General features: G+C 41.7%; 1 protein-coding gene across 4 annotated transcripts in view; it reads right to left on the bottom strand.

Annotated features, from left to right (window-relative positions):
* The window catches only part of MFAP3L (microfibril associated protein 3 like), a 40,758-nt gene extending 18,802 nt beyond the window's left edge, over positions 1–21,956 (bottom strand). For 2 of the 4 annotated variants that reach the window (XM_048509153.1, XM_048509156.1), the window contains exon 1: positions 21,319–21,572. The gene's annotated coding sequence lies outside the window, so the exon portion shown is untranslated. Of the gene's footprint in view, positions 1–20,983; positions 21,104–21,318; positions 21,573–21,849 lie in introns of those variants that run through there. The other 2 variants (XM_048509155.1, XM_048509154.1) reach the window with 2 other exon arrangements.
* Positions 21,957–26,711: the final 4,755 nt, after the last annotated feature.

The raw sequence follows: 26,711 nt of genomic DNA, 5'->3' as shown, positions 1-26,711 counted from the left end.
GAGACTCAATTGTACTGTCACTGGTGTTTCCAAGGCATTCCTTTCCCCAGAATGGATGCATGCCCACAGGAATGCTGAAAAATAGAGGCTAGCAAGGACAGACTTCATTCTGTTTGGTCCCCAGTTTTTCTGAACCTTGGCTTGCACACTTCTGCCAGGGTGTTCAGAACTTTTAACCCTTCCTATCTCAGCTAGGTGAGTTTCACTTTATCATAAAGTTTAGAGTGGGTTCCATGTGTGTCATTATGCACCTTTTCTCCAAATAAATTAAGGTGAATGTCCCAAAAATGTTATAGCCCAACTCAGGATATCCAAATAGTCATCTATCTTGCCCCTCAGGTAGGCAAATGGTTGTCCCTACCCTATTTGTCTCTATAAAGGAAACTCATCCCCCATCAGCCAGCAATCAGACTTGTATGGTTTTGTCTCAGAAAATGAAATCTTTCTCTCCTGACATCTATCACTTTGTTCCACATGCAAACATGTGAACGCAAGCATTCACGCACACACAGGAAAAGCTTCCCTTAGTCAAGCTAAAAACTGTTTCCTTCCACACTCATTCTTGCAGATCAGGAGCAGCAATGGCACCACTATTCCCACAAACAACTGCTTGGGAAACTAAGATTTTAAAAAAACCTTAAAACATGTGTCAGAGGTCATCATACGAAAATTAGCAAAGATTATTCAAAGGAAAGCTAAACACAGGTGCTGATTTTATTGCAAACTTTTTTTGAAACAGCTAGCATAAATACATGTCTGCAAATGCACCTGTTTTGTAATGATTATAACTAACCTCAAGCTGTATTTGATTTGCCTTAATGCCATCAATCTACTATGACTCTGTCTCACATTCAAAATACATCACCTTTGGGCAACAACTAGGGTTGCCAACATCCAGGTGATGCCTAAAATCTCCTGGAATCACTAGCTTTCTCCAGAGTATAGAATGGTCAGCGCAGATGAACGCAACAGTGTGGGCTTGGGGCAAAATTTCATCCAAATAAAGAGGCATGACTGTTCTGTTCATTCTCCAGCTTTATTATCTTGTCCAGTTTATACCACTGATTTTCTCAGGGACAGGTCAGGGATTCACCTCATCCTCCGTCTCCTGACGAGCCATCATGGAGTTCACACATCGGCCGCTGGCTCCCAACTCCTTTGCACTATGGGATTAAGTGCTTACCCCAATAATTGGCTACATCTCCTTCCTCAAGTGCTGGTCAATTTCCTGTGAGCTCTCAATCTCTATGGTATTCATTCACCTTGTACTGCCACAAAATGGGTCAGCCAGCTTCATCTGGTTGCTGGTGTCCCTGGCCAGACTCTCCCAGTGGGGCGGCAACCCAAGAGTCCCTTTGGGCTCTTCCCTCACTCGTCACTTCCACCATACCTTGAACTATGGCCTGCCACATGCCATTACAAGGAAGTTTCTCAGGAAAACAATATCTAAATTGAAATACATACAAACACTATGAAATGGACAGACTTGCATTGTGAATGAGATAATCTAGAATGTTGATGACATCACTAGATAGGAAAACTAGTATGTCACAGTGACTGCACTAGTGACTCTGACTTACTCCACACTGCTATTGGGAGAATAAGCAAAGGTGGTAGAGCTAAGTATGCTGCCCTAAGTTTTATGGAGAAAGTAGAGCATACACAAAATGGAGGGGCCACAGGTCATGTCACAGCATCTGCTTGGTACTCAGAAGATTCCAGGTTCAGTACTCAACATCTCTGGCTGGTTCCTGGCAAAGATAATCATGAATTTGTTACTGTGCTGCCTCGTCTGGTGAATGAAGGCATTAAAAGTCTCCCATTTTATCTAATCCTGGTCATCTCCAGATAAAAGGATAAGGCGTTGTAAAAGACTCCCACTTGAGACACAGGAGAGCTTCTGAAAGTCTGAGTAGGCAATACTGATTTGATAGTCTGATTCTGTATAAGGCAGTTTCATGTGTACATGATTACGTAAACAAAAACTAGGTACAGACACTATTCCATAGGTGTTTGTGACACTTGCACAAGACCACAATCCACATAGCAACTCCAAAAGCAATGAATAGAATAACAGCTGGAAAAGCTGCATTTTCACAGTAACAACATGCCGTAATTAGAATACTGATCCTTGTTAATGCTTTACCTGTGTCATGAGCCTCTTCCTTTGGTCTGATCACTCATGGGTGTGAAATTAGCCAAGCATTCTTTGTTTTGTCCTTTATATGTTGACTCCCCCCAAAAAATGTTTTGGTATTTTATATTATTATAAAAACTTTCACTTTCCTCCACAAATGTGGACTTAACACATTTTACAAATATATATGTAGTACACATTATAAAATCATCTTATTAAAAACTGCATATAATGAACCATAGCTAATTGATAACAAATAAAAGCCTTTCCTTCCTGGCTGACTAAAATCACCATAATAGAATTCCACAAGACAACAACAACAAAGGTTTCAGAAAAAAGCAGTAGCATGCAAGCCTTAAAAAACTGGGGTCGTTATGGGATAGCTTGAACTTTCTCCAGTAGCATATGCTAAAACCATGGGGTCACCACCAAAAAAGCCCTGTAAAGTTGTTGCCACCATTTGAACCTCTCACGACTTGCGAATGCCCTCAATGCCAAAGTCTGAGGACGGCGACTCACAACACATAACCTAAAGCCTTTGACTACACGGATTTTGAAAACTAATTAAGAAAGCTTTGACATAGCCATTTTGTTCTGAAGTAGCATCCAAACTGGATCACTTTTTTTGGTTTTGGGGGGATCCACAGAACATGTTCCTTGAATCATTCACTATCCGATTTCTCCCTGCTTTGCTCCAAATGTCTCCCCGCTTTCCAAAACTGGGTTTGAAATCATCTTTTGGCAAACACTGCAGTTAAAAAATATGTTTGCATATCATTTTGGACAGAAGATTTACAGGTTTGCACCTTAAAATCCCTGTAGTTGCTACATCACTGCTATTACACTGACTCAGCAATTGCCAATTTTAGAGCCTAAAAAAATTCCACTGGTGGCCATGGGTAAGGACAGGAATGGGCTGAAGCAAGGAAAGTGCAAGGGAAACAATCATGTGGATGCTCTATTGCCACTGTGAATGCCCTTGTAAATTCCTCTGCATTTGAAGTAACAAGGTTCACTGACTGGTGGAATCAATCCAGAAGGTGCCCTCTCAATTCTCTTTTCACAGACAGCAGTTTGGAAGAGTGTACTTTCATTATGATCAACTAAGTGCCTATTCAGACATTACTTTAATAGCAGGGATTGCAGATTTAAGAAACACATACCCTTGAGTCTCCACAGAAATGACTATGCCCAAAACACTCATACAAGATATTATTCACAGTCATAGCTATTTATTGGTTAGTTCCCTTACAATAGGGCATGGATCTTATTATGAATCTTTTGGATGTTATATTTTAGTAGGGATTCAGAAGCTTAATTCCCACATCAAAAGTATCCAGTATTAATCTAACATCTAAACTGGCTCTGAAGCTTACTTTTTAAAAAAGCAACATTCTTCAATAAAAATATTGTTTGGAATTGATTTAATGGATTATGTCTATTAAATGCAGTTGGATGCTTTTAAGGGAATACTTTTCTGCTGATATCTGAACTACACAGAAACAACAGTGTGCCACTGGGGTGAAAGGTTTTTGTTAATGTAGCCTCTTGCTTCATTTGTTTGAATGTACTCTTTTACAAGGTTAGTGAATGCTACAGCTACATATATCATCTGGTTTTATTTAGCCATTGTGTTTAATTAGGAGGGCAAGCAAGCTGTGCTCCTTAAGTGGGTACACGAAGCTATTATTCCAGACACAGCTGTATCTCTTTAGCATGTATTTACTTAACTCATTACATAGACACACCAGGATATGGTTCTGAGCACAGCTGCTTCTTCGATGTGGCAAGATGGCATGTACACACCTACTCAGTCCAGGCTCAAATCTCTGGTATTATAAGGAATAAAGATGGGAAAGAAGAGAGAGACAGAAAGATTTATCCAGCTAAGTCATCTATTATCTCCTTGCCAGCAATTTGTCTGTGCTTGGTGCATAGACAAAGATTTGAGGAACAAAGGAATTGGTCTTTAGGGAGAAGCCTGCCTTGTATCCTGAAAATCTGCAATCCTAATCCCTGTCAGGAGTGCTTTGATTGTGTATTCCTGCATGGCAGGAGGTTGGACTTGATGGCCCTTGTGGTCTCTTCCAACTCCATGATTCTATATGAGAGAACTCTTTGTATTCACTTGATGGATAGGAAATTGCAAATAGCGTTGGCTAAGATGCTTTTCCATCTACTTTTATTTGATGTGCTTCAGGGTCTGGTACTATCAAGTACACAGGTTTTCCAGTACACTATGTGGATTGGCTATGATCAAAAATTGACTTGTACTTACCTTCTATTTCCTGAGGTAATGTCCTAATCAATTCATAGGCAATCTAGCACAGCTCAATTCAAAGCAAGCTTGAGGAAAAGAGTGTTTTTCCTCGTTTGTTTTCAAGTTTGGAAGTTTGGCCGTGCCACTTCCAGTGTTATCTTTGACAATACACTGAAGCCTGGGAGGCCCTCTCTTCAATTTTTTCTGAAAGCTGCACTTGGCAGTGGAATTGACAGAAAACAGTGAGGAAACAGGGAAGTGCTTCCATTCACCCTGCATGCATAATGATCAAGCTTCTTAATTGGTGGATTTATCTCGGGGTGGAGGAATAAATGCGGGAACCCAAACTTTCTCAAATATCTGAGAAAAGCAGATCTAATTCTCTTACAGGAAACTTGGCTATATCATCCCATAGATTTTGAGGGCTACAGGGCCTTCTGCTCCCCAGCAATTAAATGCAATGGGCCCGGCCGTCCTTCTGGTGGTCTCTGCATTTTAATTTCTGTTTCTCTGCCAGCAAAAATTCTATCAACCCCCTCCCACTTAATTCAAGCATTGCTGATTAATTGGGGCAAATCATCACTGATATTCATTAATCATTATATCCGCCCTGAGTGCGAGATAATAACGTTCGTTGGATGACCCAAAAGTGGCAAAATTCTATCCTCGTTTGTTGAGGAGCTAGAACTAAAAAATATCCTTCAACTGAAATTACGCCATATATTGGGGGGATTTCAAATGCGTAGAGTGGGTAATAATCCTAACCCTCATATTTGGGAAACGTGAAGGTTATGATGATAATGCTGATTATGTCTATTCACTCTTACTTCCATCAGGAGCGTCATTCTGAGGATACCCATAGACCAATCATACATTGCTAGGGAATCTGATCGAATTCGCTTATCAAAACATTAACAGCATGTTATGGCTCAATGGTTTAAAATGCTATGACTGTTCCTATTAGATTTCACATTTGTTGAGTACAGCTGGGGAACAGTGTTATAGATTATTGTTTTATGTCACCAAAATTAAGAACTTCTTAGTCCAGTCTTTTAAGATAGGAGACCTTCTACTAGGAGATCACCTCTCACTTAACCTTGTTCTCCATCAGGAAGAGGGGTGGACGTTCCTATGGAATTACATCTAAAGATTATTTACACTACACGCTTTTCTGGACATCCCATTTGGCCCTTACAGCCAATGAGCTAATTAATTCTCAGCATCTAATTTAATCTCTTAAGTGCTTTTTTATAAAGGCAGGTTAGCCTTTGTGTGGCAATTGGCAATTTTGAAACATTAATCAAGTATATCACAGGACTATCTTGTAAAGATCCGTTAAGCATAGAAACCTCCATACAGCACTAGAGGTGCCCCCTGGTTTGACAAAGAGTGCCATGAATTAAACAAACTAATGCGTGCATCTTACCAACAATTCAAGAGATTTAGAAATCCTGTGTCATGCATGATCAAGCTAGTTCAATATAAAACTACTCTTCATTCTTTTAATGAAAGAGAGAAACAGGTTCTGTAGTTATGCACTTAGAATCAGATGGGATCGCTTATATCAAGCTGTAATCTCCAATGACTCAAGACAGTTTTGGAGCCTTGGACAAACAGACTTGACTCCAATAAAATGAGGGCGCTTTTCTTCCATTTCTCCCTGAGGTTTGGATAGATCATTTTGCTTGAAGCTGTTCTAAAAAGGAAGAGACCAGTAACATTTATCATCCATCTCCATCATTAGATGATTCCAAATGGCCTCCTGTTTACAACTCAGGAAATCATGGATCTAAATAACTGAATTGAAACCCGATGAAAGCCTCTTGGCCCAGATATAATTTCCCCAGAGATACTGAAGTCGCATATAGAGTGGTGGGCACCCTTTTGGCCAATCTATTCACCCAAATCATTGACTCAGGGCCTCATTCCTAAGCCTTGGCTATCTGCAGTCATTGTACCTATTTATAAAAGGTGACCCATCGGATCCTGCCAACTTCCTACCATAATTAGTTTGACATCAGTCATTGGGAAAAATATATGCTAAGACACTTCTACCCAAACTACAGGCCTGGACGATTCATCAGAACATCCCATTGGCCCAGAGCAAATGGAAGGCTTTCACGAGGGGAAATCCACGTTATGACCATGCTATGCTTCTTACGCATTTGGTTAATAAATACTCCAAAAAAGTCCAAGAAGCAAACCTTTATGCTGCCTCTCATTGGATTTGAAGGCAGCTTTTGACTACAGTCTCTAGAGAACGTCTTTGGAATAAATTGGCTATACAAGGAATAGACAATAGAAACTTCTTTTTCTAATCAAGGCAACTTTATACCAACACAAACTGCAGAGTTAAGTGCTCTCACGTGAGAGGTCTCATGACCGATTCCGTTCCTACCGTTAAAGGTGTGAGGGAAGGCTGTGTCTTAGCACCAACCCTTTTCCAATTTCATTTCTTGAGTGACCTTCCATCAGCCTTATGTGGAAATTAATAACCATGCCCCTAAATTAGGCTCAAGGCATATTCCAATACTTCTATATGCTGATGAAATTAACCATCCTTCTATCTACAGCTCAAAAGTTGGACTTAGTCGACTGCTGAATAGATGTGGGCAGTGCACTGTACGAGATAACTTGGACTAGTCATCAATTATCAAAGACCCAAGATTTTGATCTTTGCCAAACAATACAAAAAAAAAAAACATAACTGGGCGATTAATAAAGAGTGCCAGTGGAGCAGGTTAACCAATACAAATATCTTGGAATTCACATTTTCTTATAACCTCTCCTGGTTACCCCACAAAGCTGGGCTATTGCAGGTGCTACCATCAGTTATTCTGCCATTGCACGCTTTCTTTTTTATGGAAAGGGCCACTCCCTTGTGTCCCAGCAGCACTAAAAAATCTTTAACTCTAAGATAGAAGCTGCTAGGTTACTTTATGGAGTACTCTATCTGGCTCCAAGCAGTTGATCTGACTCCTTGAATACTGTCCAATCCAAATTTTTCCGTAAGAATTATGGGCCACCAAATTGTGTACCAGAGGCGGCTGCCCCCTCTGTTTAGAACTGGGCCAAAATTCACATTAGTTTATAGGGCTTGGTTGAGAGGCTTTTAAATTTTGGCTTCGCCTGCATTTCTCGTAGATGATGAGCACTTTCGCTGATTCACCTACTTTTGTCTGATACTCAGGCTAATCCATGGTTCTCCTTCTGATCGAGAAAGAAAGATTGAATCACTTGGTATATCTCTCGGCTAATTCTTTTCCCGCTATCTAGTTCAGAATCCTACAACTTGTTAAAACAAAAATTGTTGGAAAGTTTCTAATGGATTAATTTATTTAGGGCTGCTATGAAAACTTGTTCACCCTTACATCTTTCAATACCCCTATATCAAAACAGGAGGGCTCTCTATTTGTATTTTTTGACTAATCCACGTAGAGAAGAGCCCTCACACTTGCTCGCTTCAATGTTTTCCCCTCCGCTTTATTGCGTGGTAGATTTAACAACTTGGAAATGAGCGAAAGGGTATGCTCTTGTGGTGAACAACAAATTGAAACATTGGCACATCAACTGCTTTGCTGCCCTAAATCTGCTAATATCAGATCAAAATATTCCAACATTCTTTCTAGGATACCTAGTGAAATGGAAGAATCAAGTAGACTTCCTTTTCTTCTGGACAATTCTGACAATGAAACTTGTGAATTGGTTGCACAATTTTTACTGGAGGTGATGCACAATCAATAATTTATATTTTATCTTAAACCTTTGTATTTGTATACCTTTTATCTTAAACCTTTGTATTTGTATACCTTTTATCTCAGGTTTTTTATTGTGTTATGATTATTGTTATGCCAAATAAAGGCTTATTATTATTAATTGGTGGATAGAACAGTCCTTAAGAAACTTCACATTGTAAAATACAATCTGTTTCTTGTTCAAGGGCATTATTGTTAACAATAGTGCTGCATGAGCTGCATTAATTTTTTTCATCAATATATATATTTTCCATAAGAAATGGCATTGTAACTAAAGGCTGCAACAACCATAAAGCAAGGAGAATAATATGTAATTCATGTCTGACTACGAAATTTTCGTGTGTTGAAATGTCAGATGCCTTAAACAAAATCTTCAGTTGCTGTCGATGAATAGTCTCTCCCCTTCCTATTCTTATAAAATCCTTATAAAATAGATGCAAGGAAGTTTACTGTTGCCTTTATTATCTACTCCGCCCAGGGACTTTGGGAGTGGGCGGATAATAAGTATACAGTAAATAAATAAATTAAATAAATATAACTGGTTTTGAAATAGTTTGTCAGGAATTATTAACGATAATCTGGCCAAGTTAAAACTTGTGATGAATAATCAAGGAAGTGAAACAAATCTCATCATTAGTGTTTGACACTGCAGTCAGAATGAGGAAGGCAAACTGCAGACTGGCACAATAAAATTAATGAGGCTTGCAAAAGGACATGGCAATTCCTACCTTTCTGGCAGGATGGCAGCCAGGAGCAGCAATGGTGGTCAGACTGACCAGTCCTGCAATTTGCAATTGTATCAAAAGATGACTACGGCCCTTTCCACATTACAGGTTTGTTCTAGAATAATTATTTGAGGCTGCTCCATATTCTACAAGTTTTCCACACTTTCGAGCCCCATAGCACGGATCAGTTTTGCTCACTTTCTGATTTGCTCCACATCTGACCGTTTACCTCACTTCTTTCCTGCTCCTGGATGTATTATTATTATTATTATTGTTTCAATTTCTATACCGCCTGATCCCTGAAGGGGGATGCTTGGCGCGGGGGCATTGCTTGGCGCGAGGCATTGCATAAAGGGTCAGGCTGCTGGGCGAGTACTTAATTTGATTAAAAACGAAGCTCAAATGCTTCTAACAGCTCCGCCTCTAATCCTGAATGCGCTGGGACTGGCAGCAGGTCGTCACCCGTGGAGTACTCTGCACATGCGCTGGTGGAGCCCTTTGGAGAGGACGATGTACAGTGGGGGCTGAATGATGCTGGAGAAGCAAGACCTGTTACTCAAAACACTCATGTTCAATCTTATATTGGTGCCAGCACTGCTGAGAAGAGGCTGCTTGGATGTGGAAGAAACTGGACATCCCTTGCTGGGATCCTGGTGGGATCCTGGCTTTCCTAGTTTTTTGGGTCAGAGCTTGTAGGGCGTGGGTTTGTACAGCAAGGCTGTTTAGGTTTTCTTTGCTTCGTGCTGATGGTCAGTAAGTGCGTGCACACACTAACACACATCCTGCCAAAGCTACTAGTAAAAACACATTGTTTGTGATGGATGTCTTGTGTTCAGTTGTGGAGAGCCACTCCATTGTAAATTAAAAAGAACTCTCTTCATGCTTTTAGGTTGCCAACAGATCTGCTGGAAAATGCCCTTTTTTACAAAAAGTGGGAAGGCTTAATGTGTGAGGAATGGGCTGAGCACAATGCACATGGTAACAAGGTGGAAGGAAGGTTTCCGAGATCTCGTTATACCCCCGTGAGAAAGCACGAGATAACGGTAGCCAATAGGAAGACAGGAGTGTCATCTTCTCGTTGCCATATCACATGGCAACGCGTTCAAAAAGTGCCCACCCCAGCAGTCTTGGCGACAGCCAATGGGAACCATGAGAACAATTCAAAGAACTGTGCGGTGATGAGTGTGGAAATGTCAGCTTTCTTGAATCAGATGCAGGACTGGATACCTTTCATGGAATGTGTTTGAAGTGTGTAAGAAAAAATTTGCAACAAAAAGTTTCGGTTGCTGCTCCACATAGCATCAATCCACATCTGCTTTACATTTTTTGCAAGTGTGAAAAGGGCCTACATTAGCTTTCATGGGTATTGGGGATTTCTGAACAACCTGGCACTTACATATTTGAGACATGCCTTTGGTATTGGTTCCAGTCTTTAAAGATCATCAGGATTGACACCAGGAATCCTTTTTGATTGTTTCAGCCATGCTGGCTTTATTACTATATTGAAATCTTCTGGTTGGGTCTAAATTTAATTTTTCCACTACAAGCCACTTCTGTCTGCAGAATGGAACGTTCTGCCTGACCCCTTTAGCTGGAGCCCATTGATCTCTCCTTATACTATTCCTGGGGTACAGGGACTCCCCCCAAGGTGCATCATCATACACTGAATCTCATTAGCTATTTTGTTGCCTTTTCACCAAATTTGAAAAGGTTAATTGGGAGCACCTATCAAACTGCTCAGGTTTCTACAACTGTGAATATCTGACTTCATTCATTGAATAACACACATCATAACATGGAATGCAGCAATATACTGCTCAAGTACTGGGTGAATATGCATATTGGCTTGGGGAAAATTAAGGATTTATACTTTCAAATTCCATAAATATGCCAAATATTACAATTTTATATGCAAAGCTATAAATTACTTATTTTATGCTGTTAAAGCAGAACATTGATTTAAGTTTTATAGAAGAGTTAAATATTGCATATATCTCCAATTTGCTCTAGAAATCTACCCACATTCCCAAAAACCCTATTTCCCCCCATGGCTTCAACATTTCTGGAAATCTTACACCCCTAGCGAAGGTTCTCCCAACACCTTGGTGTCAGGTTAAAATGTGGGTCACACACATTCACTGTTGTGAAAACATCATGAACTAATTACATTGCAGGGGTTTAGTGTTTGCTGCAGTTTTCCAGTGTTTATGCACCTATCTCCTCAAATGCTTTATTTTACTTTGATTAGGAAGTGACATTAATTTTTGCACATTTCTTTAAATTGTATTTTGTTTTCTAGTTCCTTTTGCACTAATATTACAGTGCTGAGTTCTTGCTAAAAATACAGCACACGAACAGGCAATGAAAAGCAATTTAATTATTTTGCATGTGCAAATACAGTAGAACCTCTTTCATCCAGGGGCTAAACGGTCTGGGGGAAATCCAGCATTTTTGGACAATGAGACCTTTGTAGACCAACATACTTTAAACAAGTCCCCAACATAGCAGTTATAACACTGTAAACTGAATGCTTCTTAGCTCTTTTCAGCACTTATACTGAAGTAACCACAATGGCTTCTTCACAAGTAGGCTTTAATGAGGGCTAAATCAGAATAAAACCACAGCCTTAGCTGACGCATCAGGAATACTATATAAGCCTGCTGGTTTTTGTATACACTTTAGAAAAGAGAGATCTCCAGTAATTATTTTCCCTTTCCATTACTTTGACAAAAGGCTTATGTTAACCCCTTCCCACAACAAACAAGCATCACTTCTGTAACCATTCTGATACTTTTGACACTGATATTTTGACACTGAATAGGGAACGAACTAGGTCTAGAACTCCACTTTACGCTTTCAAACATTTATTGTCACAAATGTGACATTATCATAAGCTGATGTTGATCTTAAAGCTGGTTTAAGAGTGCTGAAGAGGAATGATCAAACTTCTCAGTTATATGCAAATAGTTAAGAATAAAGTCTTCCTGAGGGTACATGGCTATTAATGCCTATTAATATCATGCTATTAATGCCTATTAATATCATGCTAAGAACATTTTCCTGGAATTAAACCCCATCAATTAAACTTGAATAGGATCCTGAATGCTCCTGCTTAAACCTGCCCTTTAAATGTGTCCTAGAATGAAACTGCTCAACAGGTAGCACATGGACCATATAATTTATTCTCTTTCTTCCTCCATTCTCAGAGTTGAATTCAGTGCAAAATTTCCACTTGAGTTAGAGCTTCAGTACAAGTGGAAAACAACTGCAATAGCCACTAATACTCCAATCCAGACTGGGAGGGTTGAATTCCATGATGGCTTGGGACGGTGTGGCAAAAGCAGTCCTGCACTGCCTCCAAACAATGTGCAGAGGACTCTTACTCAGCAGCCAAGGCATGGCAGCGGCGGTGGGGACCTGTGCCAGGAGTCCCCATACAACACTCAGGAGATTCTCACTTGGCAGCCGAGGCTGGGTGTGCCCAGCAGAAACATGGCGGTGGCAGCTCCCTGGCGAAACACTGAAACCAACCATCCACAGAGTTGGTGGGCATTACCCTTAGTTAGTTCCTAGGGTTGTTATAATGGGAGGTTAGTATGGAATTCTTAGCTTGATTGTATTGTATTTTCTTCCATTATGATGTTAGTATTTAGGTTGTTTTAGGTAGTGTTTAGTATATTAGGTAGTAAATTTGTTATATTGTTGGCAGTTTTTGCAGGTAGTGTTAAGTATAAGAGTGATGAGATGCTGGTTCAGATTAGATATTAGCTTTAGTTTGTTATACTGACACTGCAATAAATTACATAGAAGTTTAGTCTTAGGTCGTATTTTTTAATCTGACTATATATGCCGTCTGAGTTTATTCATGCTGTTAATTATGATGTTTTATCTATTGTTATTTCTTCTTTGATGTTATCTTATTATGTTTATGATGTTATAATCTGTCATTATGCTATGTTGCTATGTTGTTAATACGCTGATATGTGATGATGTTATTTTAATGCTGTTATGAAATGTTATTATGTTGATTATGTCCTGATTACTGATGTTTTGATATTTGAAATATTGTTAATTGTTTTTGCTGCTTGATATTTGATTATTGATGCTGTTATGTTCATCGATGTTGTATCATGTTGTGATACCCTGCCCTGAGCTTTTTGGGGAAGGGCGGTATATAAATTAAATTACCATTACCAAAGGGGTACCAGGTGGCTCAGGAAGGAGGAAAATTAAAAAACTCTCTTGCTGCTCGAATAGGCCCATGGGTCAAAAAGGCTTATACCATGCTTTTTGGTAGCGTAAGTCTATGGCCAGGGAGGAGTGGGGGGCGTACCTGGATTGAAAGCCCAGTTGAAGCCAACTAAAATGGCTCAATCAAAGGAACATCTCTGGTCCAGCACCCACTCTGCCAGCATGCTTTCCCACTCTAACATGGCTGTATGCATGCATTCTCTTCCAGATCTGGGTGCCATGGAGATTCTGCAGCAGCTGCCCACCAGCTTTGCCCAGGTGCCACTTACGCTGGCGGAATAGGCAAACACTCCAGCTCAGGATTGCACTGCTCCCAGGATTCCTTTGCCCCCCTTCCCCCATGTCTGGATTGGGCTGCCCGTTGAACATACTGTACATTCACTTGGGTGTCTATGTGTGAAACCCATTTCTGGGCACTACACTATATATGGAAGAAAATGGCTAGGTGTTGGAGAAGATCTTGCGCAAGCAGAACTTCACTAAGTTTATTTATATTTCCACTTATACATTGCTGGATCCAAGCTTTATTTTTTTTGTAGGCATTCTATCATTTGTCTTACAGTTCCACAGAAGTCATATTTCTTAGGTTCATGTATAAAGATTAGCTGAAAGAGGAATGACTTAAAACAACTTTAACATGAACAGAAACGAAAACATCTTACAGCAGTCTTTAAACATTGTCTGAGAGCAAACTAAGATCATGAGAGCATATCCAGAAATTAACAATTTTTAACCCCATTAAATATAAGAGAAATTCTAAATAGTAAAGTCTGTCACTCACTGCAACTGGGACTCTGTGTACATTGTGCACATGGGGTAGGGTGCATTGTAAATTACTATCAATGTATCAAATTCTCAACATGGCCAAATCTGTGGATACTTAAATCTGGAGATGGCAGCCATGAACAGACAACACAGATCTTTCTGCAAACCTGAAAATTGCTGAAGGGTTGCAGATATTTGAAATCCCAAAAGGGAGCAGTTAAAAATCCCAAAAATAATAAAATAAGCTGTAGCTTTAAGAAACACATGGATTTAGTGGCTGTTGCTCAACAACATATTAATTCCAATGTTCAAGTCTTGGCGTCTGCCAGTAAAAGACAGGGTGTCATAGAACCCTTTTGAAGGCTATTTTGGACTTTGAGGGAGACCTCATTTAGGCTACTCCTGGCAGCAACTACCAGACAACTTGCTACCATGCAACTTGCATGATTTACCCAGGACTGGCTGCTTACTATTGCTTACTATTGCTTAACTGCAGCTACTCTGGCATAGTGTAGTGGTTAGAGTTTCAGACTATGATCTGGGAGATTGGGTTTGAATTACCAGTCTACCATGGAAGTTAATGGGAGTCTTGGGACAGTTAACACAATTGCAGCCAAACTTACCTCACAGAGGTGTCGGGAGGAAAGAAAAATAATGTCAGTTGTTTTGGGTCTCTGCTTTAGAGAAAGGTGGAGTATAATAATAAATGTAGCTGAAGGTAGGGGGCAGATAAGAGTAGGTTGGTTCATAGGAAAGAAAGTAGGATGCAGGGAGAGGTGAGGATGTAGGAGTTGCCAGGAGAAGGGAAAGAAGGGAAAATGAGGTGCCCGCCCCCGTAAGTTCTTGTGGGTTCCCCACTGGGCTCAATCCAGCAGCAAGAACCACACAACCAAGCCATTGTTTTCTTAGATAAAGACTGCAAGGAGTAAGAAAGGAGGAAAAGTTCAAGATGGGAGTTCAAGATGACAAAGATAGGTTGGCTAGTGTGTGGGAAGAAGAGAAGGAAGCAGGGAAATGGGACAGGCTACGGGGAATGTCAGGGAAGGAAAAGAAGAAAGAGGAGAGGAAAATGAGATGCCTCATGTAAGTGCTTGGGAATTGTCTGCTTCTTCATAACTGCCATCAGTTTCATTCTCAGAAGCACTTTTATCTTTCTCAGTTTTCATGGAATATTTATTTAGTGATAGCTGCTATCATTTTTATGCTGTTTTCAGCATAAACGAAGAGCTACTGCTTTTCAGTCAAATGAGTTTTTATATTCCATTGGGTTGGATTCCAACTAATTTTCTGATTATGAAAAGGAGGAAAGGTCCCCTTTGATTACCAAAAGGACTATGCTAAGGATCATGGGATCTGCATGAACAAAAACTATGTGGACAGGGGAGGGGAGTTGTGAAAAGGAAGTGAATTGAATGAGTGGAAAAGCTGATGGAATCCAAGGCTCATTCCGCACATGCAGAATAATGCACTTTCAAACTGCTTTCAATGCTCTTTGAAGCTGTGTAGAATGGCAAAATCCACTTGCAAACAGTTGTGAAAGTGGTTTGAAAACGCATTATTTTGCGTGTGCGGAAGGGGCCCAACATTGTATAGATTAAAATGAGACACCCTGATAGAATTATACTCTTCCCTATTCCTGCTCACTTTTCCTTTGTTAATTATCAGTCTGGTTCAGCAACAAAATGTCTCTTATTCCTCTTCAGCATTTGTCATATAAAAACAGATATCCACATACCAATTAAATAAAGGGAAGGAATGGCTTTTAACAATGCCACTTGGAAGCTACATAGTGGGAAAGAGTGGTCTAAAAATCCAATAAACTAAACCAAACTAAACAATAAGCTAATTATAAAAAGAGCAGCAAATTGCTTTCATAGGATCCAGAGATTGGCATACCCTTCCAAGGATTCCCCCCGCCCCCATCTTCATTTTAACAGTCTTACTTGGAAAACAAATCTCACTATGCAGTGTACATTGCTATCCACTATGCAGAGTATGTTGCTATCAACCATCTGATTGCCTGAACAAGGGAGGTAGAAGATGTAGATGTTGCCAGAACAGAATAGGAGCAACAGTGACTGCGCTGGTCCAGCTAACTAACATTGAAGATAGAAGTTCAACTGCCAGCTGAGTGGGGATATTTGGAAGAAGATGTTCTCTAATATAAGCCACAACAGCTAACTTTGGCTGCAATGCTAGGAAGGAAGTCATTTTGAATAACATTACCTCTGGATAGACCTGCTCCCTAAACTACCTCCATGTATTCCCACAATTACCATATACTGTGGGACAATAATAAGTGATACTTATTAGAAGCTGGCCTCTATTAGAATTGAATACTGGGTTTGAGCAACCTTTGATCTAATTCAATAAAGGAAATTCTTATCTGTTTATCAAAACAAAACGCCCCATCCCCCTGTATACTCCCACCCTAGCAAATGAACAAATTTAGAAGACATGACTTCCAAAAGGAGATTGTTTAGAATTCAGGGAAGTTTTATACAAAATAAAAACATTACCAGCCAAGTTATTGTCAAAATAGGGGATATTAAAAGGCTGCAATTTACCTTCTGAAGGACATTATTGTTTATTTCAAATTTTACACTGCAGTCCTAAGGACAATTTTCTGGGAGTCAGCCCTATTAAACAGACCTTAGCAGGATCCTGAATAGACCTGTTTAAGATTGCTCTCCCAGAGTTTTCCATGTATATATGACATATGAACTAGCAATGAGGGATGGTGGAAAGAGAATTCCTGGATGTGAATGCTCCACAAATTATTTACCTTAATTACTTTTAATTTATCTTCTTTCCTTCATCTCTTCCCCAGTAGAGAACCAGCATTGAAAGCATTCAGTTCTCTTGTCCCCTATTTTCTACTGATCATTGTTCACTGTAGAGCCTGAATTTAATTGTTAAGTTAAAAGTGTACCATGTAAGATTGTTATGAAGATAAGTGTATGGCTGTTCCTCGTTTCTTTAGGCCATTTCAAGCATCCAGATAGGAATCTCCAAGGACTAATCCAATGAGGAATACTTTCAATTAAAAGTGCTGAAAAATAGCTGGCAGTTTAAAATCTCAGAACATTGAGAAACCTCACTAAAACAAGTTGTTTTCTTTCAGTTGCCTCTTCGGAACATGTAACGAATTTAAACATAAAATACAAATCATCTAGCCGTAAGAAAGCACTAGGGATCGGTAATAGTTAGTCAAGTTCACAGAATGAATACACTTCTGGATATTGTGATGTGTAAAACAGAAAGGCTGGGTAGCATATACATTGCATGTAGTCCCTAGAATAATTTTGTGCAATTGGTGCCTTTGTTTAGGGCTGTAGGGCTGGTTCCAGGCAAAGATCCTTTTCCAATGCAGATCAGCTGAATGTTGAATTTTAAAATGTGGCTCCAGAACTGCAATTATGGAAAAGAAAATTTGAAACAAAAAAAAGGGGGGGGGGGTTTTGCTTTGGCTGCAAATAATAATTAAGGACTGAGTCATACAATACAATGCTGTAATAGCCAGCATGAAGATATGTAAGGTGGTAACATGTAGTCTCCGTACTAGAGCAAAAAAAGCAGGTCCCAGGATTGTTTTAAAGCCGATTATGCACAAGATGTCTGCTGAGTGGTGGGGGTGAACATCTGTTGCAGCAAGATTTCTTGTACAGACCTATTTCCTGGAGCCCCGCTTTCACTTTCCATTCTCTCCACGGCAAGCAGCGTAACTTCTAGCACAACTTTTCATTTGCTTCCCTACCAGAGCATGGAGATTTGCCAGTGAGCCCAGCTTTGCCCCAGACATCTTCCTCCACTCACAGCCAGCCTTCCCATTTCCTCATACTGCCATCCACACCTGCCACCTCACCCTTGTTCCATGTTGCTGGCTCCTTCCTGCTTCTCTAAATGTTCATATCAATATATCGAGTTGGCAGGATGGTGCCAGAATGGCACTGTCTCTGAGGCCCCTTCCGCACACGCAAAAAATACGTTTTCAGACCACTTTCACAACTATTTGCAAGTGGATTTTGCTATTCCGCACAGCTTTAAAGAGCACTGAAAGCCGTTTGAAAGTGCATTATTCTGCATGTGTGGAATGAGCCTAAGACAGCTCTGGATTGGGCTGTAAGAGTGGTCTTTTTTTCTTTTTCTTTTGCATTGTATTTTTTATCTGAACTGGGCTGGAACAGGATATTTTACTAAATGGTTAAGAATGGGAAAGTATCCAAATGCTCTTAGTGCACAAGTGTGCCAGGAGGTTTGCAAGCAATGTCTATTAATGTTCCTGAACTACTCACAATTCATAGTTTGTTCATCTGTGGTCAATAGCCATGGTAGCCTAGACAACATTTTCTAGCAAGTGTGCCACACATCAGATTCAAAGCAATAATGCCACTGAGGTTCATCATTCCCTGCTTGCAATCTGTACTGGGATGAACTTTGGTGACTTGTAGTTTTCCAAGAACAACCAATATTATTCATGTGGACACCTAGTGCTCTGGAAACTACACACCCCAATTCACTGGCATTGGAGTAGGGACCACAGAAGTATACTGATGTTCTCAGGGTTAGAGGGGAGACCTACAAGGAAACCTTTCTGTTCCTGAGCATGACAAGAATCTGAATTGGGCTCAGTTTGCTTACTGAGTTTGAAGAAATGTGTGCATCATGAATTCAAAAGTATGAATCGTGCCCATACAAAACATACAGGTTTGTTCATTGTTCAATGAACAAACAAGCCATGTTTGTTCACTGGGGGTGGAAACCCTGTCTGGTAATATATTTATTAGGGCTAACTAACAACCACAAAATAGTGATTTTTTGCAACAAAACTCTAGGTGTGAAGTGAAACTAAAGGGGTGGCAGTGTGGAGAAGGGAAAGAAAAAGATGTTGCTGGCAGAGAATAGGGTGGAGGCCCACACACCAATGTGTCACAGTTGGAAGATGATGACTCAGGATGCTCTTAGCAGATTCTAATTGTGCCCAGTGCAAAATATCACAGATGCCCCATAGAATACTGGAACGAAAAAGAAATGGTGACTTTTCTTTAGAAACACAGAAACAAGCAATCACTCAAATCTGTCTCTGACACAATGCACACAGCACATATTCAGACCCTTTCCTCTGGAATTCTCTCCCAAGACATGTTTGCCAGGCTCCTATTCAGCTGACTTTTAGAAGTGTGCCCCCTTATCCTCATTTTGAAAGCCGTTTTATTCAACCAATATGTTATTGCTTTATTGTTGCTTTAATATTTTAATCATTTTAGGCTATATTTTAGCAGTTGAAGGTTAGAACAAAAACATGATTTAATGTCAAAAATAATGCAAACCTCTGAAATGCACTTTTGCCCAGTTTACTGAGATGTGGCACAGACAGCAGGAAATGAGAGGAAGGCTGAAGCTTATATACTTGTACTTGGAAGTTAGCATCACTGACTTTATTTATGTATAACTAAACTATGCATAGGATCAGCCTGAAAGGAGGACACACCTCTTATAGTACAACCAGGCCGGCAGGATGTGCAGGAATCTTATATCCTAGTAGCACCAGTGCCTTTCATCATATCTGCTAATCAAATTCTAAGCAGACAGGTTATGGAGTAACAAAAGGAAAACTAGACTAGCATGCAACTGTACAAGTCTGTGTGCAATACTCCTCAGGGTGCGCCACCATAGCTGAGTCCAAGAGCTACCTTATGTCCATCCTACACTTCTGCAACCCTTCTGTAATCTTATTATGCTGTGGAGTGTTACCCAGATTAAAATGAACTTGGATGCCTTCCTGCCTGACAACTCATGGCCATGCCCACACACATAATTTTGAAATTGAATACATTTCCAAGCCTGGGCATAAACAATGTGTGGCACTAATTACTTTCATAAGCATAAGCATAAGCATTTTATTGTCATTGTGCACGCACAACGAAATTAACAGCAGCATTCCTCGATGCACACAATTTCAGACTCATACATCATCCTCACTTTCCCCTTCCTCCACCCATCCCTACACAGCCCCAAATACATCAATATGAAGCAGCGGAGTTTAGCATAGCCACAGCTCTAGAGTAGAAGCTGTCTCTAAGCCTCTTTGTCCTAGTTCTGAGGGCCCTGTATCGTCTGCCAGATGGTAACAGTTTAAAAAGAGAGTGTGCTGGATGAGACAGGTCCCTCAGAATATTTTGGGCTTTATTTAGGCTTCGGGAATTATAGATTTCTTCCAAGGAGGGAAGAGGGCAGCCGATAATCCTTTGTGCAGTAGTGATCACCCTTTGGAGCGCCTTTCTATTCGCCACTGTGCAACTGGAGAACCATACACAGATGCAGTAGGTTAGGACACTCTCTATAGCACAGCGGTAAAAGGACACCAGAAGTGTCCTTACTTTGTTTCCAGTAAATCACATACCCGAGTATCAGCCAAGCACCAGCATTAACACCAGCCTTGGCTGACCACTTCCACAAACTTCTTCACTTAAGAAAGACTTTTCCTGTGCATTTTTTGGGCAGGACACATTTATACCTACAAAGTTAAGGATGGGCCTGGCATTATTTCTTCCACCACATCTCAAGACAGGGTCGGAGTGAGGGGGGAACTGTGCCCAGGGCATGCATGCAAAAAGATCCACCACCACCACTGAACCCAAGGGTGCATCCCAAAGGTAAAACCCTCATACATTGGCAGTCAAGGCCCGGCCCTTTGGAAAGACTCAGGGGCAGGTTCAAGGGTGAAACCTGCCTATTGTGAATCCACTGGATCCCATGCTACCCCAGGATGTCAACTAAATGGTTGCACCATCCTTACCAATATTGTAAGTGCTGTGAAGTCGAGCCCATTAGTCCAGAAACTCCGAAGAAGAAGAAGAAGAAGAAGAAGAAGAAGAAGAAGAAGAAGAAGAAGAAGAAGAAGAAGAAGAAGAAGAAGAGGAGGAGGAGGAGTTTGGATTTATATCCCCCCTTTCTCTCCTGCATATGAATATGGCCTAGTAAATGGCATATGAAGCTGAATATGGTCACTGCGGGGAAAATATTCAGCACATGTTCTAAGCACTCTCTTGTTTAAAATCATTCCAAGGGAGCACATTAACCGTCCCACCTGAATCCAACCGAAAGCTGCAGAGGCGTTCACTCGATCTTCGCAGCCTCCCTGGCAGCATCCTCCAAGCTCGCCTCGGACTCACTCCGACAAGTTGTATCAAACTGCATCGCCCACGCCTCTCTGTCCCTTTCTCAAGGCACCCCCTCCCTTTCTCGATATCCTCCCCACCACACCCCCAGCACCGCCACCGCCTGTCCAGGGCGACCGAAGCCGACCGGCCGCTGCCCCCCCACCACCCAGCCCAGCCCAGCCCAGCCCCCTTCCAAGGTGATTTGCGGGCGAGTGCCAGCGCGATGCGCAGCTACGGCAAAGGACCGGGCGCGACTGCTTACAGGGGTGGCTTCGCTTCGCTGGCGCTACTGGTCGGCTTCAGCCGGCATCGCCTTTTTGCCGGCAGCTTCGCGGCGACGTCTGAGAGGACGAGCTGCGGGGCTGCCGGGCTCTGCGGTGGAACGCGGGGAGGGCGCACCGCTCTGCACCGCTTCCCCCTGCAATCCGCAGCGCCGGCGCCGGCCGCCTGGCGCTCTCCGTCCGTCCGCTCGCACGGCAAAGCGGCAGGCAGAGCTCTCTGGCTCCGGCGCCCATAAGTAGGTCAGGGAGGCACTGAGCATGCTCGAGGCTGAGCCAGGCTGCCGTGAAAAGGCACTGGCTCGGCGTGGGCTCCTTTCCTTGCAGCGCGCACCGAAGGTCACAGAACCTATTGGATGGGGTGGCGCACGAGGGAAGGGAGGGAGGAAAGGTTTAGCCTTTAGGAAAGCCTCCCCTTGGTGATGATGGTGGGGGGAAACCTGAGATGTCTTCCAGCAGCAGTTCGCAGTGCTGTAGGACTGCACAAAGTTATTAGCTGGACAAAACCGATTTACCTGCTGACGCTTTGAAAGGGGTGGGGCGGCTGCCCTCAGGCTGGAAGTCAGTTTTTATTCAGCAGAGGCAAGATGTGACCTTAAGTACGACCAGCCGTTGACGCTGCGTTCGCGGGAATCCTCGTTTCTTCAAGCCCAGTGCTCTGATTGCAAACCGCTTTCTGAAACGGAATGAATTAGACCACATTGTTTCTGAAGAAGGTACCAACTACCCAACGTTTCTGAAGAGCTGCTGCAGTTTACGGAGATATGGCATTGTCCATGCTAGGAGTTCCTGTTTTCTCCATACAACAAATACAACAAATACAATACTTTTAATGGCATATACTTTCTCCATACTCCAGTCACCTGAGGTGGAAAAAAGAAAGCAAAACCCCCCACCAACCATAGGACACCAAATTTTGAAGGAAACACAATCCTACACAGATTTACTCAGAACCCTCCTCCTGTCAGATCAATGGGTCTGATCCCAATAAAGTATTCTTAAGATTGCACTGGAAGTCTCAGTGATCCACAGTGTCATTTTTTAATTTTCACTGCTGCCCAGTCCCTCTGTAATTCCATTATCCTTCTATGTCAGCCTTTATTACAGACTACCCTTGGCAGCTAACCCTTTTCTGTCCATTGTATTGTCATAACTTCCCTTGGATTTTGGGATGGATACGCCACTTTATTGCAGCCACCATCCTCCAGTGTTATTCTGGGGATAGTGATTTCATTTCGCCTGCTCTCTCCGTGGCATTATTTTAATCAGAACTAATAGACAGGCATGCACAGGCTGCACCACCCTGCCTCTCCCAAAAGGACTTCCAAGTGGCATAGGGAAAGTGCAAAAGTTTCTCCGCCGCTGAACAGCCTCGATGGAGCTGTTCAGACATAAGCCACCAGCATACGGCAGCAAATGGGTGTCACCTTTCCCAACCATGACCCTGGATTGCCCCTGCTGTGCCGACTGAGGCAGCACAGGCATGGGAATGCAGGCGCTAGTGGTCAGTGCCATGTCCCTGCACCAGGGGAGAGTGGTGGCGGCTGCATGCCAGTGAAATCACCCTTCGCCAGGTGAGTGCCCTGGGGAGGGCAAATCTGCCAGCGTGGCCAGTACACCACCCCCACAGCACATTTGCTTTTGGATGGGCAGCTAGACACTTTGTAATACATTTGACATAATTACTTTGAAGAGGTAGCTACGTTGGTAGGCAATAGAACAGTTAGATCCAAGTACAGCACTGCCTTAGAGACCAACAAGACTCTCGAAAGCTTATGCCCTGAAAATGTTGTTGGTCTCTAAAGTGCTACTGGACTTGAATCTAACTGTTCTCCTTTCAGGAATATCATTCCACCATATACCCTAGCACCCTATTCCAGTCAACACATGTACAACCTGCATACATGTGTATACGTCTCTAAGGAATAGCCATTTCACATTACAAATGAAATTGGGGACCAGTAAATGGATAAATGGGGGAAGAGGGGTGTTTGTGGCATGTGTTCAGCTTTGCATGTGTTAAATGTAACATGACAATTACTCAATATGTACATGTCTTGTACACACATTCAGTGTAAGTTGTGAACAGGGCTATTGTCAAAGTCCTGGGAGCTAATTCTCCAGATGTTTGGCATGTCTGTGTGAGACCAAACTCCGTGGGAACATTTTGGCAGTGTGGCTAATAAAACTGAATTTGAAATATCTGGCTGAAAGATATCTAAAATCACAGCACCGCAATAAGAGCTCTACTAGTGCATGTATAATATTTTTGGCTTTAAAGGTTGCTTTGAGTCCTGTTTGGCAGGAGAAAAGCAGGACATGAACATCTAAATAAGAATGATAATCACAGGTATACTTTTCTTGCATTTGACATCCCATCCTGACCAGATTACTTGCTGCTTGTCATCAGGTTACACCAGGGCTTCCCTTTACTGTTCTGCTGAATTGGAGGACTGCACCATCAGCACAGGGAAGGGCCCTCTGGAAGCCTGGCAGTCAGGAAGCTGACAGAGGTTTTTCATGACACATCACAACAGCTTTTTCAGGGGTTTTGCCTTGTGCTCTTGGATTAATGAGCCCTTAATCCCTTAAATTGAATGTGCACAAAGGCCTTCTACAAGGGAGGGAGGGGAAAGCAAAGGGTACTACTATGATATATTAATCTAGTTCAGTTCAAGCCAAATGCATATATTCCCATTGTATTTAGAGAAATGGATGATTGTGCCCATAGATTACCAGGAAGCATTCTAATAAATGTCAGTGTGTTACAGCAGCTATTCAGAAAGTGTCAAAATGTCATTCACTGATGTTGCCAGTTGTATAGAAATGGGGCTGCTCTGTGTCAGAAGCAAAATTCCATGATAAGAAGCTTGGATCTTTCTCTTTCCTTCATAGTTTGTTATATATAAATGGAAAATACAACAGGAGTCTATTAACACCTTGAAGATTGAACATGTTTACTCCAGTGTAAGCATTCATGTGTTTGAGTTGATGTTGGACTCCAGTTTATTTTTCTCCAGTTTATTTTCCTGGCTACCCAACTGGAAGTATCAATGTGTAAGAGAAGACACATTTATTAATAGTTAAAAGATATAAACAAGCCTCCAATTTGTTTCTGCTGTGGTGTATTGTTTACCTGTTAAGAAAGCCACGTTAAAATGACAGATGTAGACCGTTAGCTTTGCCATGAGGGTTGTTTGCCACACGTGACATGATTACAATACGGAAAGAGAATTTTAAGAATATCACAACACTGTTTGCAGTGTTGTCTCTGAAAGGATGAAACTAGCAGAGCAATTCTGTCCTCTGGTTAAGCCAGATAGGCAGGGTAGGAGTTCTATTCAACAAAATGCTGTTGGGAATTATTGTGCTGGCAGAGAAAAAACCCTTGTGCCAATGGGAGACTGCTTCTGAAACCCTGGAACTGGCAGGATGGTGAAATTATGGAGAGAAAATGGACTGCACCACTCCAGACTACAGGTGCAGGATCACATTTTGGAATGTGTTAATTATCCCTGTAGATAGAAAACAAGCCCAACTAGGAGAAAGAGAGAATGGAAGTTTTCTCCCTGCTATGCTAGCATTCTGTCTCCATAGAGTTACTTGTGTTTAAAAAACCCTCACATTCCAAATTGGAATATCTCACTGAAACCCTCACATTCCAAATTGGAACCCAGCATCTTCAGAAAGTACTGTCCATATCATGACCTCAACACTGGGCCTTTCTCCACTTACCTTAAGCCCCGCACTACTTAAGGAGTAGTGCAGGGTCCTGGGGCACTCCCCATGACAGGGGCGGCAACAGCACAGCTGCCCCGACGCTGCCGCTGTCGCGCCCCCTCAGCGTGCGGCATCCCTGGCGCTCTTGTAAACGGTGCCTTTTGATGACCCCGCGCTCTGGGGACGCCCGGGCGCACGCTAGGGTTGCCGCGCGCTGAGAGCAGCACGCGGCATAGGGGGGATCAGGATGAGTGGGGAAACGCCCACTGTCTTCTCCTGCATATATAAAACAGATCTCAGCCAATAGAGAAAAAGATTTGGTGTTGGGGAGGGGGAGGAGTGAAAGGTAGTCGAGATCCTATGCTAATCTGGTGGCTGATTCCACCTCCTCAATGGTGTAATATTACATCTGCAAAAGAGACAGTCGGCACTTCCACACATACAAAATAATTCACTTTCAATCCACTTTAAATGCACTTTGCAGCTGGATTTCACTGTGCGAAATAGCAAAATCCACTTGCAATTGTGAAAGTGGATTGAAAGTGCATTATTATTGAAAGTGCATTATTCTGCATGTGCGAAAGTGCCCAGTGTACAATAAGAACATCTCCACTGAAGTCAATGAAAAATTTGCCACACTTGCCCCTCCCATCTTTCATTTCTATTGCCAAAATCATAATGGAGGTCATGCAATGCTTATCCAGGAAACTCTGGGCATGGTGAAGGAAAATTTGGTCAAAAGAAGTCTTTTGTATAAATGGGGCTTCCAGGGAACACAGATTGCATAACATCTGGTAACAGCCCCATGTCTAGAGACTGAGGAGGTGATTTCCCATCATGCTCTGATTAAAGCAATAAGAAGGATGGCCACCTTTGCTTATGTACAGCTGTATTTCCCAGCCTGTGGGTCCTGACCCAAAAGTGGGGAGCCAGTGTGTTGTAGTGATTAAGAGCATTCAGCTAGTATCTAGGAAAACTGAGATGTTCAGAAGGCAAGTGAGGTTTCTTGAACTGAAAATTTAGTTTTAATTATCCTATTCTTTCAGGCTTTTTAAAAAAATTGTACTGCTAGAGTTGCCAGCTCTGAGATAGGAAATACTGGAGGTGGTACCTGGGGAAAGGAGGGTTTGGGAAGGGACTTTACCAGGGTAAAATGCCATAAAATGATAAAATCCACCCTCCAAATCAGACATTTTCTTAGGGGAAATGTTATCTCAGTTATCTGAAGATCAGTTGAAATAGTGAATGATCTGCATATGCCACCTGGAGGATGGCAACCCTATTCACTTTTTGACTTTCGTTGCTACTTGCTTTGAGGATTTTTTTGGGAGGAAAGGGTTATAAATATATTAAATAAATACATTTGTGAATTTGTCTAATGAATGGGATTCATTTGTCTAATGAATGGGCCCTGAACCGTGAAAGAATCAATCTGAAAAAAAAAAGTATTTATCCAATTATATGTTTCAGGGCTGGTCATTGCAAGACACTTTGATCAAGTGCACTTTGATCATTGCAAGACACTTTGATCACGGGTCCTTCACCCTTACTGGAACTGCTGTAAAATGACTGTTGTGGCTGAATTAAATTAAACAGAAATGGAATTTTATGTGAAGAATGTGCAGTACATGGGAGCAAAATACTCACTGTGCAGTAC

Source organism: Sphaerodactylus townsendi, linkage group LG10 (assembly GCF_021028975.2).
Source record: "Sphaerodactylus townsendi isolate TG3544 linkage group LG10, MPM_Stown_v2.3, whole genome shotgun sequence".
NCBI classification, from domain to species: Eukaryota; Metazoa; Chordata; class Lepidosauria; order Squamata; family Sphaerodactylidae; genus Sphaerodactylus; species Sphaerodactylus townsendi.
The sequence above is the reverse complement of the archived record's forward strand: the minus strand, read 5'-3'. Positions and strand labels throughout refer to the sequence as shown.